Here is a 17,116-nt window from a genome sequence, read left to right on the forward strand (position 1 = left end):
AATTATTAATTATTGGTGTGACATCTGGCGGAACGGTGTAAACCACCATGAGATAGGCTACAAAATGAACTCCAGAGTAAAACCAGAGAGTTAGCGCTTGGCGACAGAAGTGGTCCGTGTAAGACCCGTGAAATTTAATTAATTAAATAAATAAATAATTAATCAATGCAGTTAGTGGGAGCATTTATGGCATTTAGTTCTGACATGTATGACATGGAAAAGTACTAACTCAAAAAGTTGAGAGTACTTTATAGAATTATGTGAAGTATCACGAAACATGAGTTGGTTAAATGGTTGTGCATTGGTTTGGACATTGGCACGGTGGTGGGTTCAAATCTTGGTAGACTCACCTTAAACTCTCTTTTTGCTAAAAATACCTTTAGTATGAATACGAAAGGGCAGAGAAAACCCTAGCTGACAATGGAGCCCCTAAGAGGGGCTGAAAAACAACTCAATAATGGCCTTGAATAGCAATTACCATCACCATTAAACCCATTTTTCGTTTTGGCTAATTAATCACCATTATGTCCTAATTAAAAGCCCAATTAGAGGTAAGAAATAGGGTTTAGTTGATTCTACCATTATCCTGCACAATAGGGAGAGATAATCCAGAGTGAAACGTGAGGTTTGAGTGCTGGATTGGAGCTTAATAGTGGGAGAACTAAAGAGAAGCCATTTTTGATCAAAAAAGGAGTCAAAAACTTTCAAGTTTAGCAAGGAAAGCCAGTTTAGGGGTGCTGAACTCGTAATTTCATTTGTAATTGGTTAATGGCTATTGTATGAAATGAATATGCATTATTTCTTATTGCCAAGTGACACATGCAATTTTTTCCTATTTTTTTGGGTTCCTGATAGGAACCGCATGGTGGTGAGCTTAGTGTCGTTAGGCGACGCAAGCTACGCCACCCAGTTTCCTGGGTTGATCATTAACTATCGGTGAAGAACACCCGCCAAACGACGCTTTTCGTTTTGGTTCGATTTTCAGGTTCTGCATGTTTTGGGTTGCTTTGGTTCGGTGGAAAAGGTGTTTTAACAACAGTTGGACCAAAAGGAAGGGAATAACTGTAGTGCGAGGGAATCAAATGAGATTGGCTATGAATGAATGTTGGGGTTGAGGAATTGGGTGTTTCGAAAATTGTAAAGCAAATTGCGTAATGAACTACAAATTTATTGGATGAATTGTGATCCTAAATCTTTGAGTGGTGAATATTGAGTCAAAATTGAAGGAAATCGGGATGGTTGGGTTGGTTGAGGTTCGCACGAAGGGAAGTGTTGTTGGATTCCTGGAACTACAGGAATCGCCTAGTGGCACGCAATTGGCCGCCAGGCGCCATACCAGAGATGCGAGTGGTGCTCTGATTCACAAAAAATGTTGTTTTTCGTATTTTCGCAGAGCAAGAACCACCCGCCGTTGGCTTTGTATCACCAGGCACAAGGTTCCTGATTGCTGGGCGCTAGACGTCACTATTTTTTTCTGGTTTGCGCAGTTTTCGTAAAACTACATTTCCCGATCCGTTAACCGTCCGATTTAGGTGAAATTTTGATAGGTGGTCCATAACATGTAGTTCTTCACTTTAAACGGTGGATAAAATTTGATTTGGAGGTCAGTAGCTAGAGATATATGTTACTCAATATTGCTGATTTTAGAGTCTTTAAAATACATGAATGAAGCATGATTGGGTTATGTGGTAAGTCTCTATCAATTTGAATGTTCCTTTGGGTTAGTCACATGTGGAGAATTGGTTATTGGTGAATGTGTGTGTGTCAATATTAATTTGTATTGGTGCATAGGATCATGTGCTTAAATTGTTAGAGTATTGGTGCTTATATTTATTTGAGCATGCGTTATTCATAATTTATAATTGAATGCTAGCATGGAATTAAAGGAGGAATATTTATATGAAATGTGAATGGATTGATTTTACTTTGTTTTAGGTGCTTAAAAACCAGTACTGCACAAGTAATGGTGTAGCGTTTGGCGGTGGTGTTTCACCATAAGTGATAGCTACAAAACCAGTAGAGAATTGAAGCGTGTAGCTCTTGGCGATAAGGGTTTTCCCGCCAGGCATTACTTGTAGAAACAGTAGCATCAGAGATGTTTGGCGCCTGGCGGCACGTGTCCCCCGCCAGGCGATCTGAAAGCCTTTTATGCTTGGCACCTCGTGTGGAGCGCCAGGCGATTTTTGATGAAGCATACATTATGTTTTGCTTGCTTTGGATGTGCATGGTCTACGAGGCTTTGGGCGATATCTCGAGGGTCAGATGCTGGAGTATTCCTAGAGTTGTGGCTCAGGATGAAGGGTAACACGAGCATTCTTTGAGTTATGGCACGAAATAGTGAGTGTTCCCGCATGTGTTCTACAAGTGGTGGCTTGTAGGTTGGACAACAACGATAACTTGAGATTATCAACCAAAGACGTAGAACATGATTACATGGTGGTGGCCATGTGTGATGAGACCAAAGGATGAAGTTCCTTTAATGTGTGTGTTTTGTTATATAAATTGTTGCATATGTTTATATTCCTTTAGCTCACCCTATCTGCCTGTGTTTGGCAATGATCGTGTACGCGGTACACGGGAGCAGATGACGCTGCAGGTGGTTCTGGTGGAGCGTAGATCCGGAGCATGGGCTAGTTGGGAAACTTTGTGGTAGTGTTTCATCATTTTGTGAGTTTTAAGGATTTCTTGTAGTCATTAGAATTATAGAACTTGGCTTTATAATGAGACTGATTTGGATAATGTATTGTGTTTATAAAAATTGGATTTAAGTTGGTTTTATCAATGTAATAAAGTTTTAAATTCCCGCGATTTTGGGAAAATGATTTATAATAAATGAAGTATTATTATTACATTTTTATTTTATTATTTAAAATTCGTAATATCCGGGCGAGATGTTACAGTCCCGCCAGGCAGTTTGTTGTAGAATTGGACTTGGACCAAAATCTAGTGGGTTGGCGCCCGACAACGCCAAGTGTTCTGTCAGGTGGTCTAGAACGTGAGTTAACCTAGCGACATGGATGTTGTGCTAGGCATTTTTGGATGCCGTGATGGATTACGCGAGGGATTCTACACAATTTTGGATGGATGTCTTGATGCGATGCTTTGTTGGGGCCCAGTTACGAGTGCAACTTGTATTGGGGTAACACGTGGCCGCTTTAGGTTGTAGCCTAGTGGTTTTGGAAGTCCAGTGGAGTGTGCGAGATCGTGGTTCGTATGGATGGGTTCTAAAAGATTGTCCTCCTCGATGTTATCCGACGATGTTGGTAGTCTTGGGACAAATACAAATGTGGTTCGTATTGGGGAACACCACTTGGTGTCGCGGATCTTGGCCGTGGCAAATTTATTCCCGCGTGTGGACTATTAGGTGGTGGCATGTAGTTGGAGGGGTGAGTAGACACTCGTGGCAGCAAAGATCGATCAATGTAATCATCAAATGGTGTAGAATCAAGAGGCGTCCATAGGAAGATTTGGAAGTCGAGGATTAAGGATTATGGCTTGTGAATCTTAGGAAAAGCAACGCTCTTACCGAGTTTTGGTGAACATGTAAGGGTTGTGCTCTTGCCGAGTTTTGGTGACCAGGCAAGGGTGGTTGCTTGTCAGTCCTAAGGAAAGTAATGTTCTTACCGGGTTTTGGTGAACAGGTAAGGGTTGTTGCTTGTTCTTCTCAATAGACGTTAGGGCATCGAAAAGGGAACTGGTTGGTTATGAGAGAATAATATACTATGTGATGAGACTTTGGAGTATTATAATTGTTGGAATATTGTATGGTTATTTATTATATTGTGTAGTGCAGTTTTATTTTGTTCAGCTCACCCTATTTGCTTGTGTTTGGGGATGATAGTTTAATGTGTTATACATGAGCAGATGATGTTGCAGGTGTTGCTGGTGAAGCATAATTCCGGAGAGGGGCTAGCTTGGGGAAAAACCTTTATGATGTTTTCTTATTTTATGGATTTTAAACATTTTGTAAACATTTATCTTACCAGACTCGAAATTTGTAATCGACAATTATAGTTTGTAAATTTTGGTTTATTGTAGTATAATAAATGTTTTAAATTTTCCGCGTTTTGAGAAAATGAATTATCATAAATGCGATTTTATACTTATTTTCTATTTTAATTATTTAAATTAGTAATATCCGGCCGAAATGTTACATTACGCACTGCTCGTCTGTATCCGGCCTCTGCACCATGCTGGTCCCCTTTTCCTTTGTCTGTTGGACTTACGCGTGCGTCTCCTTCCCTCTCCTTAGGGTCAGGATGTAGTCGGTCTGTTACCCATACATTTTAAGACCGAGTATTCAAACTATTTATTTAATCATGAAATATTTTATATTTTTTTTAAATCATGTTTTTCGAAAATTTATCATCCAAACACGCTCTGGAAGATTTCATGAACTTTTAAAAAGAAATCATATATATATATATATATATTCTAGTTAAGTGCATCTTTTGCACATTATTCTGTTTTATAAATTTAAATGAATAAAAGCATATTCTAATGACAATTAACGTTGACATTATGTAAATCCATTTAAGGTATAAACAACATTTAATAATAGAATAATGGGTCATTGAAAATATTAAGTAATTTTTTTTTAATACATTGTTCTTAATAGATAAAATGTTACCCGACTTATGAAAGAAAATAAAGTATGTATAAAAGAGGGGTATACAGGCGGTCTTGACTGTGACACAGCGGCTTTAACTCTCAATTTTTATTTATTTTTTATATGTTTGACATCTTAATTTTTTTTTATAAATTTATATAAAAATTTTGACATTCTTAAAATATTTGTTGAATATTCGTGATTGAATGTATATATTTGGTTTATGAAAGAAGAGTAATTACTCTAAAAAAATGCAACCAAAACAACTACGGTAGTGGTGAAAAAAATAACAAATATATCAAAATTTGGATAAAAAAAAAGAAAAAATCAATTCATATTATATTAAGTATTTGATTCTAACTTATTGTTCTCGAATATAAAATTTCTCAATATATTTAAAGCTATAATATTCCATTTTTTATTATTTTTTTAGTTTTTACCCTTGTATTTGAGCAACAATTTAATGTTATGATCTTTCTTAATTGAAAATTTCAACATGAAGATCCCTATATATTTTTTTTAAGTATCATTTATGCTTAGGATCATTAACTTAATCTTCTTATCTATACCAAGGTACATGAATTCCAAAACATGATTGTAATATACCTTCTTATGCCCTCACCAAGGTTAGAGTTTGTGTCTCATGGATTCTAACACAATCATAAAATTATTCAATACAAATAACTTTATTATTAAAATACAAATTATAGCAATGAATATTACAATTACAGTTTTACCAAAGTTAGATAATTATAATGTAAATAAAATGTTGACTTCCTCTTAACTGAACAAGTACAACTCGTATAATCTAGTTTGACCAATATCTTAAAAAAAACTCACCTTATGTAGTTTGAGACAGTAATATTATAATTAACTCGTTTATTATTATGCTATAAAGCGAAATCACATATTTCACTTTGTTTTTTATCAACAGAACAAATAAATTGAAATGAAAAGAGAAGATATTAAATATACTTACCTCTCATGAGTACTTCAACAGGAAAGATAAAAGTTTTTCCGAAAAAAAACATCTCACAAAGAACTTCTAACAACCATAATAAATAAAAAGAAAAACATATAGTCTAAGAAATTACATTTCTCTTTATAAAGTTTAAGTTATATATTATCAATTTAAATTATTTTTACTACATATCTCCTAAGAATTTCTTAAGATCTTAATATTATAACTACAGATAGCAAATAAACTCGTCCCGTGGGTATTGTCCGAATCCGTCCCCGTTTTTTACGGAGAATTCCCGCATTAACTGGATATGTGTATGACTATGGGTATGGGGAATCCCTGACTTTTTCAATTGGGTATGGAGATGTACATATCCCCGCCATAATACTCATCCCCATTTAAATTATTAAATTATTCACAATTAATTAAGAAATCATATATATATATATATATATACTTTCTATTTTTATTTATTCTAATTATTTGGTTTGTCATGAAACTCATTCGTATCTTCAATATATTTTTCATCTCATCATAACATTTATGTAATTATTTCAAAATGATGTATGTCAATTAAAAAAAAATTATGACTTACATTTGAATATTTATATTATTTTTTAATATTTTATTTATTATATATTTTCCTTTCACGTGAGAATGTTTAATACTCTCAATTTAAGTGTTTAATAGTCTAAATATTTCATTTACTAAGTAATATAAAAAAAAATCTTTACTTATTATTATTCATTTTTGTTTTATTTGAAGAACTCTATTGTTTCGCTAAAACAATTTTCATTCTTTCTCAATCATATAGTATATATGTTGATATTTAAAAAGTTTGCTTAGATCTCTAAAGTATTTTTTATCTTATCATACCCTTAATTATACATTTATTTTTTTTCGTACGATTTTTTCAATTGTCTCTCAAATTATTTCTAAGACACACATTTGTTAATTTGTTAATATTTTTATTTGTTGTTTATTTCATCATGAGTAGAATACTATTTTGATATATTTTATCTAATTATTTTTTATTTTCTAACTCATTATTAATCATACTATAATTTTTTCACTATAATTGTATAAATAACTTTTATTTACTACAATATAAAAATTTAATGTAACTATCATAAATATTTTTTTATCATCATCCAACCTATATTGGAGTTCAAAAGATACAAAATCTATGTCAAAATTTTATTATTATGTTTATTATTTATTCTTTGCATCATTTTGATCAAGTGATGTATTATAACTTTTATTGATGCATAAAAAAGAGATTCATTACAAATTAAAAAATTGAAATAAACAAACATTTAAAATATATTTTAATTTGAATATTTCTTTTCCTTTAATATTTCTTTAAAAATATTTTTAAATTTTATTAACTAGGTTTATTAATATTTTCAAATTTAATAAATGTTTTGGTTTTGATGAAATTTTATTTGCTATTCTAATCTACAATGTAAACAATTATAATTTATTTCAAAGTATTTTGATATCAAAAAAACAATCATCCTCCTAATATTGAATATTTGGTAATATTATGTTTTCTTTATCGTAATTTTTTTATTATTTTATAAAAATTAATTAAGATTGATATTGAAGTAGTAAGAAAACGGGTATGGATACGAGCAATGACGAATTATTATGGTGGCAGGGAGAGGCCATGGTCCCCCCAAAATTTTGAAATTTTTTTACAATAAGTATTTTCATTTTTTTTTATTTTAGATATTAGGTATTTTGATTTTATTTTGTTATAAATATTAAATCAAATATTTTATTTCTTTTATAAACATAATAATTAATACTAATAAATAATAAAATATAAAATCAAATATAATAAAAAATAAAGATTAAAAAGATTTATCAAGATATTTTATATTATTTGTTTTCATTATAGGTTGTGTTTTTCATAAATTGTTCTCACATTTCATGCTCTTCTATTTTTTTTTTCTAAAAAGAAAAAATCTATTATTTTTTCTCTTATTTTTCCTTTATTCTCTTCCATCATCGAGGAAGAAAAAAAGAATGTAATTCTTTCGTCTCACTTTATAGTAAAATACTAGTTCAATAATTTATTTAATGAGTCTCTTTTATATGTTTTTGCCTTGAGTTTCTTACAAATTATTCTCATATTCCATTCTTACATATTTTCTTTTGTTTTTGAAGAGAAAAAGATTAATTATTTTTGCTCTCATATCTCAAATGTTCTCTTCCATCCTCGAAGAAAGAAAGAAGAAGGTAATTCATTTTTGTCTCATTTGATAGTCAAATATTAGTTTAATAATGTATTTAATGAGCATCTTTTATATTAATTTTTTATTTTATGAACATATAAGAAAAAATGATTGTATTGTGTGTTTTTTATAATTGAATTTTAAGTGTAGTTTGATTATCATCGAATTTTCTTTTGGTATTTATGTCTCTCAAATATTTATTAGATTATGATAAATCATTTTTTTAGTATTATTTTTTTAAAATAGGTATATTGATGAAGAATAAAAGAATAGATTCATTTTTATTAGATTATCGTTATACTAAGTTATGTATTCGTTTTTATTGTGTTAGTGACAATAATGAAATGTATAAATTTTGGATGTATTATTTTGGCTCCCCCAACAATGTTGGTCAAGATCCGTCATTGGGTACAAGATTATACCCATTACTGATTACAATGAGAATGAAGTTGGAACAAAAGTTTGATACCCGTTAGATTTAGGTATGGGGATGAAGATAGATTTTTTCTACGGGAATGAGTATGAGATAAAGAAACTTGTCCCCATCCCTTGTTGTCATCCTTAATTATAACACTCTAATTGTTACATTCTTTTATTTACTAATTTAAAAAATATTAAAAACAATATTTGAAGTATTTATTAACAATTTTAAGTTATTATTATATAATAATCTAATAAAAATAGAACTGGTGTTTTCTTCTGCTTATTTTTAACAATTATCGAAACTTATTTAATGAATTTATTGAAACTTTTAACATTTAATGAAATTTTTAACAAAAAAAAAAACTTGTACTAATTTTTTTTGTTTATTATTTTATAAGAGAAAATGTTTAAAAACGTTATAAGTTAAAGAACTACATCTATGTAACTAAAATTAAATTAAATTATTTTAAAGCTTATAACACACCAATTTAATTAAATCAATCTTCTTAATGTTAATGGAAACAAATGCTGGTTATTTAAAGAACGTATTAGAAATATAGATTTAGAATAATAGTTTATTAGATTATTAATCATAAGTAATTATTAAATATTTTCTACAAATGTTGTTGATAAAACTTGAAATTATTATTATAGGTGGAAATTAGGGAATTTAATTTTAAATATGGAAAAAAATTAAAAAATAAAATATATTTACGTTTAACCCGAATATTTATTTTTTATTTAAAATAGTATTTCATGAACAAATATCTAAAAACAAACTCATCCAAGTGCAATTTACTAGGTTAAAATTGGTTGCCAAACTGCTATATTGCATATGCATAGTAAATAAGACCGAATAAGGGGTCCCTCACTCACTTCAATCCTCGCTATATAAACCACACTTTTCCATTGCCCTGTACCCTGCCTCTTCTATTTGCGTTCTGCATACGAAATTAGGGTTTCTCGTTCCTTTCTCTTTCTTCAACTTTCCTTGCCCCATTTAACCATAGGCTTCTTTATCTGGTCGGTGCGGATTATTTCCATTCCCATTCGACTCGTTCCCTTGAAGCAATAGCTATTTGTGTTGTTCTTTAATATCTTTCCCCAATCCATTGGTTTTGGGAGCACACAAGAGCAACTATATTCAATTTTTCTACCAAAGTTTTAATTTTTTATTCTGGATCTGCATTTTTTTGTCGATTGGATAATTTGGGTTGTGTTACTTTCAACTGTGATGAGCCTACAGACCTGTAATGATTTGCGGCTATGATCGCAAACATAATTGAACATCTAAGGGACTGAGTTGTCTAATTTTCCCCAAGATTTCTGTTTGGTGTTTTTACATTTGTTTAGAGTTTATGTGAGGTAAAGTTCATGTCATACGTTTCTTATGTTTATTGATCATTATTTCGGGGTATCAATCGGGTGTTAACATTTGAAATGCTTCAGTTTTCCTTAAGATTTTCGTTTACCTTCCTAGTTTGAAATTGGACTATACTTCGTTGCATCTTAGTCTTCTGCCTACGCTTTTGTTTACCTTGTAGCATAGTTTATGGTCTACGTTTTTGTTTGCGTGGCCTCTTAGGCCAATAGTTTTGTTTCAAACAGATTTGATTCTTTTGTGCTCGTATGTTGACGCATATGCATTATATGAGAATTTGTTCATATTTTGTGTTCTTGTAGCTGTTTTTATTTGTGTTTTACATCATGTGATGAAATTGGAATAATCTTAGGACACCTTCCTACACAGCAAATTTCTGCTGTGGATGAGAATGCATTTTTCCATGCTGATGATGTAATTCGTACCTATTTGAACCATTGAGATTAGTGATTATTACAAATCTTTTAAGATTAGATCCACGATCCCTTGTTTGCGGGAGCTCATTGGATCAACTAAATTAAATTTTCTTCCAAATTTATAATTTTAGTGTTATTGATTTGTGTTTTCTGGTCACTCGGGTGACTAGGTTGGTGCTATCGTTAACAGTGATGAGCCTACAGACCTGTAATGATTTGCGGGTATGATCGCAAATATTAATTGAACATCTAAGGGACTGAGTTATCTATCTAGTGTTCCTCTTCGATTTCGTTTAGATAGTTTTGTTTTGTACATTAGTTGTATTTTTTTCGATTGTGGTATATTATTTGAAAGGCTTCAGTTTTGTTGAGACTTTTGCTTGCACGTTTTCCAATGTGTTTGGCGATCTTTAACTGAAGCCCATATTTGCGTTCCCCTCGCTATCCAATGTTGCAATTTTGATGTATGAATTGGACGTCGGGGAACAAAATCTCATTCTTTATTTGAACTTTAGTGGATTCGATTGAAGCGAAATATTTAATTCTTCACTTGATCTGAGTGTTCATATGATTTTCGTAAGCATTACATGACCCATGTTTTTTATGTCTATATATTGGCACATACATTTCTGGATATAGTTTGATTATTGACCTTGTATAGTATTTTCACATTCTTTATTTGTTACGAAGCTTACTTTTACAGTCTCAAGATCGGTGTTCCATCATTTAGTGACTTGGTGTTTGATACTAACTGCTTCTGTTGTTTCAATGGTTTTGGATATGGAAGAAAAGAAATAGAGGAGACCAATTTATTAAGAGAGGAGATTGAAAATGGAGAATGAAAATTTATTAAGAGAGGGGCTTGAGAATGGAGAAGGAAATGAGTTTTTGGAAAGAACCTCCCTTGAACATTTTAATACTTTTTGTAATATATATAATGTATTATTAATTAATTATTTAATTGATAGGTAATTAAATATTTGTATTCTTTGTTTTTATCCTTTATTTAAATTTAATCATGGTCGGTATTGAATTTTTTTTTATTTCTATATACACGAGACTTCGTTTCTTTTTGAAAAAAAATATAACTATTTGAATTATCTAGATCATTGAGTTAATTATTTTTAAAGTTTTATGTGAATGCAATCTCTTGAGTCCTAAGATTAAGTAATTATAATATTTCCAAACTAATATTACAATGTTGTGTAACTTATAAACTATATAAATTTAAAATGTTAAATTAATAATTATAAAGCAATGATTATACATTTGTCTAACTTAGTAATTTAGATCCATAGATACTAATCCATATACGCATATACTAATAAACATATTTTGCTTGTTACAATTATTCTGGAATTATACTTTTTAAATAATTGGTTTTCTAAATTCAAATAATCATTTTCAAATACCCATCTACTTATACAACAATTAGAAAAAATAAAATTATAAAAAGTATATGTTTATAATAATTTTTTTATATGTTTTGTTGTAGATTTAAATAATTATTCATAATAAATAATAAAGTAATTATTTACATTTAAGACATGTGTTTCCGATGCTCAATTATTGGTGTTTTCCTTCGTATATTTATTATGTGACTTCCTGCATTATCTATTTGACCAATTCATCCCATTGATTGTAGACTATTTAACATATCTTTTTCCTTAATTTCTTTTCACCATTTCTTTTCTCACCTTGTCTTGGATAGATTTGGTTTCACATCAATATAATTCTGAATTTTCTTTTTGATTCTTATATTCTATTCTCGGACACTCCCAATACTTGCTTTTGCATTTCTCTTTCATATTAAAAAGATTGATTGATAATTTTAAAGTAAATTGTGTTCTCTAAGGAGAAAGTATAGAGAGCACTTTGTGTATGTTCTTGGTTCATTGTTTTTTTTTCTTGCCTTGATTGTTTTCCTTTGTTATTTTAAAGATAATCCATTTCATTAAACTGTTTCAAAATTATTTAACATATTAAATGTTTGAAATACCAATTCACTTCCTTTTAGTTTGTATATATTGGACATATTTTTTTGACAAATTGAAAATAAAAACAATTTCATATGTAAAAGATAGTTAAAATGATCAAATGTGTTTTGTTAAAAATTTAATTTGATTAAATTGAGATTAATGTTGATACATCATTTGAATTAAATTAGAAAAGACAAATGTTTTTGTAAGTAATGTCGGAATCAATATTGATTTACATAAAATCTTAGATTAACTATATAAGTATGAATAAGATATTATATTAGGGATGTGAGCAACTTGAGTATATAAATATATATTTGCGGTATTCCTTACTCATTTATGATCTGTATTAAAGTGCTTATAATTTAGTTGATAAGATACATAAATTTATCTTTCTTTTTCTTTTTGTCTTAGTTTTGTTTCCTTTGATTTTTTTATTATCTTTCTCAACTATTAAACTTGTTTAATATTCACAAAATTTCCTTAAATTTTTAAGATATTTTTTCCTTTATCACAAATTTGATTATAATTTTTTTTTACATTTCTTGTTCAAATGGTGTATTACGTTTCAAAAAATAAAAATCTAAATTTTATTCGATCAAATAATTTTTATGACACACATTACTTTTACTAATTAATACTTTTATTTATTAAGTATTTTTTCACATAAAAATGTTCGACCCTTAGTTTTTTAAATATCATAAACCCTTGATTTACGTAATATTTATTGTACCTTACTTTCTTTTTATTTGAAAAACCTTTCTCTTGATGAAAATTTTTTCCTTTTTTTATATTTGATATTTGACTTTAAATAAAAAATATGTACCTTTTGGCATTAAGTCATATTTCCTTTGCTGTTATTATTTTATTTTTTTTACAAAGTATTTAATTAATTTTTGGAATATGAAGGGGACAAATATAGGTGAGAGTATACTTTCTATCCAATGGAAACAAAAGCAAGAACAAATTTCATACTTATTCAATAAGAAATCGTAAATGAGATGATTTTTTATTTCGAGATGAGATAGTTAGACCTTCAATCACCTTATCCTCTTGTTATCTTTAAATAAGTTTGTCCCAAAGAAGAAAATGTGTAAATAAAAAGAAAAATATATTAAAGATATGTATATATTTATTTGCATATTTTATTTAAAAAATTGACTATTATCTGTATACAACTTAAAAATTTAGGTATTATTCCTATCTCACTTAAAATATAAGATATTATCCATATTCCATTACAAAAATCATATATAACATATATTTATACATGATTAATTCAAGAATTTTTGTTAAAAATTAACATAGATTCTAACGATACTTATACGTACGAATTTATTTATCATTATTTAAAAATATGAATAAAATTATCCAAATCTATTTCTTAGAATGTAAACTAAAATAAGTTAAATTAACTAGTTTGATGACCTTAATACTTAAAAGAAACTGAAAAGATCAATCCTACTAACCATCAACAATAATCACAAAATATTTTTTTTTTTTACAATTTAATTGTTGTTTTAACTTCTATCACGAATTATTTTTCAAGATTATGATCCTAAATTATTTCCATTACAATATTTCAACCAAAATTATTGACACTATAAACTTATTTAGTGATTCTCATTGATATTTTAAACTCAATTTCAGCATACAAATGAGAATCCAGAGTTTTGTTTCATGCACGCTTTTGGGAGTTGTATCATCCTACTGACGATGGGTTTCTTTAGGTGGTGTTTATTCACTGTGCAAATACACCACTAGAATTTCATGCTTAATTGGTACCTAACAAGAAAAGAATATAATTAATTTTTCATTTAGAAAATTATGTTTAATATAAGAATTTAAAATCACGTTTAAAATAACTAAAAAAAATTAGAAAGGTCATTTTTGTATCCATTTATTTATTTGCATTAACGCTAACCATGAATATAAGAAAATATTATATAATATATGTTGCACTAATAAAAATAATATATCTCGAAAAGTCTTACATCACCTAAAATAAGTTAGGGAGTAAGTATTAGTGACAATATATCTAAGTTCATGATGTTCTTTGCCTCAAGTCAAATACACTTTGAGATGCTATTTGTTTTTTCTTATACTCTTGTAGCATAGGAGTTGTGATGTGTAATTAAATTCTTTCTTTGAAAAGTGTGGGTGTATTGGGGTCAAATGGTTGAGAGTATTTTCTGTGTGTACAAATTAGCACATAATGATTACTCTTTAGTTGTCTTTGGACAATGACTGTGATTTTTTATTTTTCGTATTATGGAGTTTCTACGTTATATTGTTTGTGCATACTTGTTTTATTTCTCTATTAATATGGTGATTCTTAAGGATAAAGACAATAATGTTTTTAATTGTTGATGCATTTTTTTCAAACAAGTGGTATCAGAGCTATGGTTTGGTAAGAGTTTTTCTTATTATGCTTTGTAGTTGCAACTTAGTATGATATTTCATATAAGAAAAGGTTAATTCCTTATTATTGCAGAATCATGCTTGTTTGCTGAAGTTGTAATGACAAATTTGATGGAAGGAATATTATTAGTGTCGTGTTGGAGTAGTGAATTTGCAGTCAAGTTCTTAGATGTGCGGTTGGGTTGGATCTGTAGTGGAGTTCGTGTGTGGTGAGATGCTCCTCAATCTGCAAAGGAAGTCGCAGTTGGTGCTCTGGCCCAGTGAGTGATGTATGATGGAGATCTGATTTGTGTGAGTCGTAGATTGCAACATGGGTGTGTAGGAAGTGCTCTACGATTTACAAATCTAATTCCTGCGGTGTAGCTTGCATATCTGGGCTTGCATGGTGCGCTTAGAGGTTTGGGGGTTATTGCTGTGGTGGAGCACAATCTGGTCCGATGAGTGGTACAGTGGCTCATGTGCGGTGCAATGAAAGTCAAATGCAGCGACAACATTTTGTGGTTGGCAAGTGTTGTGTTGTGGTACTATGGGGTGCAATGTGTTGATTATACACATGCATTGGTTAATATTGATGCATGATACATGAAAATTTTTGTAATGATTTAATTCCAAGTGAACTTATTCATGTCTTATTTCTTTGTCAAGGATTAATGAAGATAAAAACAATAATGTTGTTAATTCATTATGATTTTTTTAATAATATAATATTAGATTAAGTTCATCTTTAATATTTTTGTTAATATAGGTATTTTAAGATTGACACAAAAATAAAGGTTTTCTACGTTAAGAAGCATCGGCCGTATTAATCACTTTTGTTATTATTAGAACACATGAAATGGTAGACAATTGTTTATGTTGACAAAGAACGCATTTCAATTATTAATGATAGGATTTCAAATTAAATTGAAAATGCTTATATTAATCATCTTAACATTAAAGACCATATATTATGTCTAAAATGTTTAAATACACATGATGAATCAAAATCCTTAATGCAGAATAATTCATTAACGTTTGATGAAATTATGTTATTTTGAGAACTACACAAAAATGGAGTTTTTTAATTTTATTTTTTATCATTATGGTATAATTTTATTATAAAATTACAAAATCGGTACAAATTTCTAAAATAATTTGAGCTTGCGATTTGTCAAAAATTCTTTTAAAAACTTATATCACTCTTATAATTTCATAATAAAAATTACATCAGCAAAAAATTCTAAAAATGATGTATTTATCACGTTAGTTAATAACATCACACAAAATATTTATTTAATATCGATGTAAATCGTTAATGTAAATTTTTTGTTACTTAGAACGGTGTAGAAACCAGTGTAAAAGTAGTTACTTTTACGTCAATCAATGTTTTACGTCAACCACATATTGTGAATGTTGTGAAAAGTTAAAAGTAATTTTATAGAATAAAATGCATATTATTTATATTCCTTTATCATCTCAAATAAATAAATTCATTCAAGTTGAATTCTGAAACGGAACCAAAAACGGTGCATGTCAGAAGTTGGAACCATTACGAGAAATGAAAGTGTTCTAAAAATGGCGGTGCTGAATGAGAAGAAAAAAAGAAAGTATTATAAAAAGTTGTAAAGAAAACTGTGTTAACGTTGGGAACATGGAGTTGGTTGAGAAGTGATGAAGAAGATGACAACGGTCACGAAGCCAAATAAGCAAAAAATAATAATAATAATAAATAATAAATGGTGTCTGTTTGTTTCTGTTTGTGTGGTGTCCTCTCTCCAACGGTAACTTCGCAGAACGTGCTTCTCTCTCTAGCCCCACACTCCCAATACTTAACTTCTCCCAAACAAAACCTAATCAATAATACAAATAACGAAAGAGATTAGGGTTTAGAACGCAAGTACTTCCACTGCTTGAGTCAAAACTCTAATCAAAACAAAATACACTCTTTCAACATTCCTGTTACAATTTTTTTTTTCTTAATTTATTTTTATTATTCCGATCCAACTTTCACCAGCTTTTACTCGCCCAGGTCACCCCACTAACACTTCGCCCAATTACATTCCTACCCTTTTCGTTCTTTGCTTTAAAGATACAATGTCTTTAATACAACACACCTTCAAGTCAACATTCAAATTAGATTTTTATTCCTTTTACCTTTTTCCTTTGTTGAATGGATGCAAAACCAAGTAAAAGTATATTTAAACAGGTATAAAAACTCTTAATTTCCAATACTTTCATTTTTGTTTCAATTAATTAAAATACTACCATGTACACTAATTCATGTTTTTGGATTGTTATATTATTACTTCTACAAAATATTTAACCTCCTTATTACTAGTCTCACTTTGATAAAGTTTTTCTCCTTGGTACTAATTAAGATATATTTTAAAGATAAAATTTTGGTTCTCATAGCAATAATATCTTAATGAATTTAACATACAAATAATGTTAACAAGCATTAATTGAATATTTTATAAAATATACCATATTTCAATTTATATTATCTTAACATATCACATAACTAATTGACTCAGTAATAGAAGATAGATATAAGATATCGATACAAAATTTTATAGTAAACTTTTGTTATTATCCACATTCATAAAAAAAATTATCATATTACCTCAAAATATTAATGAAAAATAGACACAAATACAAATAAAAGAAGAAATTAAGGTGTCTCGTTAAATAAAAGTGAGATTAATAA

General features: G+C 29.3%; 4 non-coding genes across 4 annotated transcripts; all 4 read left to right on the forward strand.

The window, feature by feature from the left end:
• The first annotated feature begins 9,457 nt into the window (after window positions 1-9,457).
• Window positions 9,458-9,541, forward strand: LOC114195703 (small nucleolar RNA SNORD25). The gene has a single exon (XR_003606536.1). It is a non-coding gene; the product is annotated as a small nucleolar RNA SNORD25 (small nucleolar RNA).
• A 393-nt stretch (window positions 9,542-9,934) lies between these two features.
• Window positions 9,935-10,031, forward strand: LOC114195739 (small nucleolar RNA snoR31/Z110/Z27). Its single transcript, XR_003606572.1, has one exon. It is a non-coding gene; the product is annotated as a small nucleolar RNA snoR31/Z110/Z27 (small nucleolar RNA).
• A 181-nt stretch (window positions 10,032-10,212) lies between these two features.
• Window positions 10,213-10,297, forward strand: LOC114195704 (small nucleolar RNA SNORD25). The gene has a single exon (XR_003606537.1). It is a non-coding gene; the product is annotated as a small nucleolar RNA SNORD25 (small nucleolar RNA).
• Window positions 10,298-10,382: 85 nt separating this feature from the next.
• On the forward strand, window positions 10,383-10,524 carry LOC114195699 (small nucleolar RNA snoR136). The gene has a single exon (XR_003606533.1). It is a non-coding gene; the product is annotated as a small nucleolar RNA snoR136 (small nucleolar RNA).
• Window positions 10,525-17,116: the final 6,592 nt, after the last annotated feature.

Source organism: Vigna unguiculata, chromosome 8 (assembly GCF_037176805.1).
Source record: "Vigna unguiculata cultivar grain cowpea cultivar isolate G323 ecotype 2 chromosome 8, ASM3717680v1, whole genome shotgun sequence".
Taxonomy (NCBI): Eukaryota; Viridiplantae; Streptophyta; class Magnoliopsida; order Fabales; family Fabaceae; genus Vigna; species Vigna unguiculata.